Below are 7754 nucleotides of genomic sequence, written 5' to 3' on the forward strand. Positions count from 1 at the left end.
TTTCTTTTTATTTTTATTTTTCTTTTTCAACCTCGGGTATGTAATCAGGTTTGACAATGTTCTTTCCGGACCTAAGAGTTGAAATTGATTTGACTTCTCCATTATGACTAGACTTTCCTATCTCATATTGACCTTTTGGATTAGGGATAGGTTGACTAGGGAATGTTCCATTTTCTCCATCAGCTAAAGTAGTGGCGAGTTTTCCTACTTGTGTCTCGAGCTTGGTAATTGATTGAGACTGATTTTGTAGGATTTGTTAAGTGGATTGCATAAATTGTTGTAAAATATCTTCTAAGGAAGGTTTCTTTTGTTGAGGATATGGTTGATTTTGTAGGGCATGAGTTTGGTTTTGCGTGTTGTAATGGTGCCCTTGATTCATTTGAGGTTGGTTTTGTCTCCAAGAAAAGTTAGGATGGTTTCTCCAATTTGGATTATAAGTGGATGAAAATAGGCTATGATTTGGTTTCCCATAAGCATGAAGAGCAGTGGCCTCCTCAAAAAAGGTTTCTTGGTAGGAAGAACATGATTGTGCATTATGGAAAGGACTAGAACATATAGAACAAACATCTTTTCTTGGTTGTATTGGAGAATTTATAGTTTGGCTTATAGCTAAAGCTTCTACTTTTCTCGCTAATTGGTCTAAGGATGTTCTTAAGTCTAATTCATCTTTTAATTTATACATTCCTCCTCTTTTTGGTGAATTAGTTGACCTAGACCTAGGATCAAAATAATTCCATTGTTGTGAATTGACAGATAAATCTTCAAGGGTGTCCCAAGCCTCTTGTCCTTGAAATTTAAAAAAAAATTCTGGTATGCATAGATTGAATCATTTGATGATTAGAGGGAGTCAAACCATCATAAAAATATTTTACAAGTCTCCATTTTTCAAAACCATGATGAGGACATTTTAATATAAAATCTTTCCCAACATTCATCAAACTCTTCATTATCTTTTTTAAAAAACTCGGAGATTTCTCTCCTTAGACTATTAGTTTTAGACATCGAAAAAAATTTCAGCACGAATTTATTATAAAGTTCATCCCATGTAGCTATAGACCCCATGAGAAGGGAATTTAACCAAGCTTTTGATTTGTCTTTTAATAAAAAAGAGAATAATCTTAGTTTGACCGATTCATCGGAAATTTTTTGAAATTTAAATGTTGAGAAAATTTCTAAGAAATCTTTGACATGCATGGAAGGATCCTCTCTATCTAACCCATAAAAATATGACAACAATTGAATGATTGCTAGTTTAAGCTCAAAATGAATAGCAGAAGTTGTAGGAAAAACAATACATGAAGGAGCATTAGATGAAATAGGTGCAAAATATTCAAGCAAAGTTTTTTCAGGCATAACATTTTCATCAACGAGATTAGCAATTGGTTCCACGATGCTCAAATTTTTACTAACACTTTCAATTTCAAACAAAGATAAACGTCTTTTTACTAATCGATTTTTAGAGTTACGTTCCCAATGATGCATACAATTTTCACAAAGCAACAGAGATAATCTTAAACTAACAATTTTCTGATGTGGAAGATCAGTAAAAACAGCAACCACAGAGCATACTTAGAATTTCTTAGAGATTTCACAACAATATAATTTTTATGGTTCACTTGTCCCCAGGCCTATTTGATTCCACTTACTCGCACACTACTAACAACTCCCCGAGGTTAATTAGTAGAGGCGGATTGGGAATTTTGTTAAAATTTCATTTAAGCAAAAATTGCTTATGGTGAAAGGACAAGATTTAAGATTTTTTTTTCAAGTATTTTTTCACAATTACACAATAATATAATAAAAGACAAAGAAAAATAAGGTAAAATTAAATAAGACTATAAAAATTAGGCAAGAGTAGGGAGGCATAGCATGCCATAAACCATAACAAAAATAAGGTAAAAAATAAGAGGCACAAGTGCCATCAACTAAAACATAAGCTAAAGACTAGGAGGCAAAATTTCCATCAACTAGTAAATTGCACAAAAATATAACAATACGATAAATAAAGAAAGTTACAACAAATGTTAGGAGGCACAAGTGCTGTCAACTAACAAAGATATACAAGGAATAAAGTTACAACTAAATTAGGAGGCACAAGTGTTGTCAATTAATAAAACGATAAATATAAATATATTTTTATGGATGGTGGAACCGTTCCAACTTTTCTTTTTATCTTTTTTTTTTAGTTTTTTATATAAATATATATATATTATATTTTTGTATATATTGTTTTTTTTAAGTGCAAAAATTAAAATAACTAGTAGAAGAATTCACTAACCTTGAGATAAATTTCGTTTATTTTCTTGCAACTCCCCAGCAACGGTGCCAAAAACTTGATGGACCCAAAACGTGTATATTTTAAATATTTATAACTCACAAGCGCACGAATTGTATATGAAATATAGTATTCGTGTAAACACGAGATCGAACCCAAATGAGTTGTCTAAAATAAAAAAGAAAACTATTTTAAACCAAAATTAATAAATTCTAACCTAGCTCCACAGATTGATGAGATTTAATATCATGAACATAAAATAAAAGATTTAAAGTAAAGTTATTTAAGAGAATAAAAATAAACCAATTATGATTTGAAAATAAGTTGTAAAAGAAAGATTATTAAGATACTAGAATTTACAAAATATAAGTTTAATAATACTTATTAGTATATTGATTCCCAAGTTTTAGTGATAGTTAAAATAAGTCAAATTATCATTTTCCAAATAGATTTATAATTTTAAGCACAAACTATTTCTAAAAAGATAGGATTTTTCTTCACTTTTCAAAAAAATATAATTTTGAAGTATTTAATGTGAATTAACCTAATGAAACAACATAAAAATCAAGTAACATTATTTATAAGGCAAAACATAATATTTTTGTTTTAAGCATTGGATGTGTACAATTTAATGACACATCTTACACAAAGAATATTATGTTTTGCAAAATGAAGAACAAAGTGCAATATTATCTAACAATCCAAAATATGAGATATTAAAGATGAAAGAAATATATGAAGAAGAAAAATCCATAAACTTTGTTGCATTAGAAGGGAAATCAACATACAACATAAATATTATCTAGTTACAAGTTACTTCATCATGATCTTAATAATCTTATGAAAAAATATTATAAGCACATAACTAGAATAGAAATTACAAAATAATTAAAATACATACTTGAAAATGCTCTTGAAAAACACCAAAATGGAAGAGAGAATGGTAGAGAGAAAATGGTAACAAAAAATTAAGCACACCCAAAATGGTCTTGAAATTCCATATTTATAGCCAAAATGAGATTATTAAAATAATCAATTTAAATTAATTAAATTGATTAGATTAATAATAATATGGAAAGTAGGGATAAATTGTAGGGGTGATGATGATTTTGGGTAAAATGTTGTAGAAAAATTGGGTAAAAAGGTGGAATTTTTGGACATAGGGGACAAAGGTACATTGTTGAGCACAAGACACCATACTCCTTTTGTTTGTTTGGGCTGGCAGATGGCTTAGGAGGAGCTTCGGGTGGGCTTGGGCTTAGAGCAGCATGGAAGAGGCAGCCCTGGCTGGGTGATGGGCTTGCTGAAGCATGCGGTTGGGGAGCTGAGGGCTGGGCCTGGCGTGGGCCCAGGTGGCTGGGAGAGGGCCACACGAGCTGGGCAGGGGCTTTGGGAGGCCTTTCATAAGTGCCAATTTTTTCCTTTCTTTTCCTTGAAAATGCCATTTTTTTCTTCATTTTTCTTTCTTTTCAAGAGCAAAAATGCAACAAATTATCTACAAAAATAAACATAAATTAAATTAAAACTAAATATTTTCAATAATAAAATATACAACATAAGTTCCATGAAAATATTAATTAAAACTTAATTTACTTAAACATTTAAACTCAAAAGTGCGTCTTTTTACTTCTAACTTAACAATATTAATTTTAAATAATTAAACTACAATATATTATAATAAAACATCTATAAAAACATATAAAAATCTAAAAAATTACAATAAGACTACTAAATTAAAAATTACTTAAAAACTTAATAAGTTACTTAAAAACTCAAAGACTAAACAACAATTAGCATAAAAAATATGGTAAAATAACTCTATTTTGTTGAATTATCAGTATGTTCATCTTGTAAACCCCGAAAAACCTAGAAAAATTACCTATTTCCATGCGCTTAACTTGACCATTCCTAGTTCTATCTGTTTTGGTTTGATATAACCCAAACTAAACCAGTGCATAACCAAAATAAGGCAAAAACTACTGGAAGAATTCACAAACTTGTGAAAAATAGGTAAATAAAAAAAAAGAATTTAATCTAGAGATGAAGTGTACTTATTGAGCGATTCTTGATCGAGGTTGTTGAGAAGAACAAAAATGGTGAAGAATGGAGAGAGAACTGGACAATGATCGTCTAAGGAGAATTGTGGGAAAGAGAGGATTCAAAAAGTTTGAGAGTTTTTTAGAACAATGAAGGGAAAGGAAAAATTTGAATGCAAAGGTGGCTAGGCTAAGATTCTGTTCTCCCATTTATACGTAAACTTCTGGGACAAATATGAGCCACATGATTAAAGTAGAAAGAGATCCAAGGGACAAATTTAAATAAACTAAATGGCGGATAAAAGTTGACATGACAACTGTCACAATACTCGAAACCCGAACAGGCGCCTATGACGAATAGACATGTGTCCCATACTCGAGTGAGTGGGTGGGCACGTTTTCTCATAACAGACGTCAAAAAGCCCCTACTGTGCAGTTAGAAGTGACATCATGCACAAGTGAAGTTACCCAAATTTGTATGTTACCATATTAATGTGCGATTAGCCATAACTGTCCTTGGGAATCTCCTATAAATACAAGGGGAATGGACAGAAAAAGGGAACGGCTTTCTGTATGCAAAAACTCTGTTGAAATTATCATAAACAATTTCATCAAGAGTCCTAAACAGATCAATAAGAGTCCACCGAACCACGTAAAATCGCGTGAGTGCTTCATGTTTTTATTTTTTGTCATTTCTTATACATTCGGTTTTACAAAATGCCCAATCTCCCTGTCTCGGATTTCTAAATCCCCTGTTGGCGAAAACCTGCATCAACAATCAATAACTCATAATTACAAAATTGTTAGCAAGGGCAACCAATATAATAAGTCATAATTAATAATTTAGTAATTACTTATTACTATTTTGGCAATTTATCATTATGAATGGGTAACTCATTGTTACAATTTTAACGTATTATTATGAAGTTGATAACTCATCATTATGAACCTATAACTCATAGTTGCAAAATCGGTAATTCATTGCTACGAACTTGTAATTCATTGTTACAAACTTATAACTCATTGTTATGAAATTAGTACCACGCCATTAAGAAATTATAACTCATTGCTAAAATCTTGTAACTTATTGTTACAAACTTATAACCGTTCATTACGAAATCGTAACTCATTGTTACAAAATTAATAACTCATTATTATCAAAATATTTAAATAACCCTTTATTAGCTCTTCTCACACTTCCCCTCTCCCTCTCCCTCTCCCAGTTCTCCATTAGTCACACAAAGAAATGCTCATAAATGAACAAATAAAAAAGATGTTTAATGGTGGACATAAGTAAAATATAATTTTGTCCCTCCAAGCTCCATTATAATATTATCGAAAACATCAAAATTTCATAGTAACATCATTCGATTCACTGGATTCTATAACTAGAACTCAGCGAGAGATGAAGCTACAGATAGAGACGGAGATCGCAACGAAGTGCATCAATGTTGAATCTGATCAATGTACCGTATATTTGTAAAGAAATCAGTTAAACGTATATATATCAAATAATTAATTGATTTGCCGTATCTTCGTAATTTTTCTTAGAAAAATATATATTCATTTTTATGTTATTACAGGATGCTTGTTTGATAAATGCAGTAACTCATGAACATTAATGAAATATAAAATTCTAATAATAAGTATGAGTTTGTTTATAAAAAATGTTAAAAAAGAGTATATATATTAAGTTAATGATGATAAATTTATTGTAGCTATATTTATCATAGATTTATTATTTTTTATTAATTTTTTTTTACTCAGTTCTTTTTTATTAATTTTATTCATAACTTTAAATTCAAGTTTTATTTTGTTAAATAAATAAATATTCAAAAGGATCATCCTATTACAGGATTTTTAAATTATAAAATAACTAATTTCACACTTTTATTTTAATTTAATATGAAGTATACAAATTAATATCATTATAACTTTATGTTTCAAACTTTCTTCTTATTATTAGATTTTATTAATATTAGAAATTACAAGTATTAAAAACAAAACAAAACAAAACTCATTTTATTGTTTTCTTTATTTTGTGAGGTGTGTTTGTAGTAATATAAAATAATGAGCTGATAAGAATTAAATTATAATTTTTTTTGTTGGGCCAGCTGAGTTGTTGTGATTTCTGCCGTATATCTTTAAAATTAAATGTTATTATCGTACAGTATTTTTCAATTTTTGTGCTGTATTAAGAGTAAATCTGTAAGTTTCCCAACATTGTAGGTCTGTGGAGGTCCAATTCCAAATGTATGGGGTTTTACGTTTTTAGATAGCCACGCAATTTTTATTTTTTATTTTTTATTTTTGAAGCCTCAGAATAATTAATTAATGATAAAAGTATTCATTTCTTCTTCTGTGGAAATTTTATGCTGAAAACTAAAGCAAAATGAATACGCACCATCCCAATCATTTTTTTTTCTTTTCTTGTGAAATCTTTCAACCATATGACTCCATATTCGTCCCCACCCGCCCAAAGAAAAGATAAAAAAGAAGAGAAAAAAGAAAAAGTATGCAGAAAGTGTGATTAATTGGCGTCACATTAGTCCTCCCAAATTTTGAAAAATATAAAATGAAAAGTAAACGGAAAGAGTGATAAATTTGCGTCACATTGATTTGGGCATAAGGCATGCTCACTCAGGTCAATAATTCGTAAAATACCTTGGTAATACGAGAGATATGCTGTTAATAGACAACATGACAACAGTAACGCATGTTTATCATCTACTCTATCTACTGTGTCACTATCATTATGTGGTTCCCTCTCCATACTTAGACAGCTTTTCTTGATTGGCGCAATCCTTGTTATATTTTGGGAAATATTTATATTTTAGGAATTACTTTATTTTGACTTTTTATGTTTAGATGAATTTTAATTTCAATTTTTTGTCTTAAAAAAATTAATATTTTTTTAATTATTGTGTTTTATAAAAAAAGTTAAATAACACTTTGGGTCTCCAAACTTCAATAGTTGTATCATTTAAGTCCCCAACGTTTTTTTGTTTGTAGCAATTACATCCTAACATTTATTTTTTGGCTCAGATAGGTCTCGAATGTTATATTTTATTAAATAAACTCTAATTTATAAAAGTAAAATGAGATTTTTACAAAAAAATAACATAGCTCCCATTTTTTCACTTTAAGTCCCTTTTAATTAATTAATTATTACCAAATATATTATTTTGATAAATTGACCTAAATATATTCTTCAAATATTAAGAAATAAAAAATATATATTTTCTATTACACCTCTAAAATATTTAATATATCACTTATATATTAATTAGTTCATTATTTTTAATAAAAATATTTATATACTTTATATTTTAGAAGCATGAATTATTAAGTGTGCTTATATCTATATCCTAGTTTTTTCTCACTACCACTTATTTCCCATATTTTACCCTTATAAATTTAATCAATATGATTAAACTTCACTC

At 29.1% G+C, this 7754-nt stretch overlaps 1 pseudogene; it reads left to right on the top strand.

Annotated features, from left to right (window-relative positions):
- The first annotated feature begins 888 nt into the window (after nt 1–888).
- Nucleotides 889–987, top strand: LOC133813240 (small nucleolar RNA R71; annotated as a pseudogene).
- Nucleotides 988–7754: the final 6767 nt, after the last annotated feature.

This window comes from Humulus lupulus, chromosome 1, assembly GCF_963169125.1.
Source record: "Humulus lupulus chromosome 1, drHumLupu1.1, whole genome shotgun sequence".
NCBI classification, from domain to species: Eukaryota; Viridiplantae; Streptophyta; class Magnoliopsida; order Rosales; family Cannabaceae; genus Humulus; species Humulus lupulus.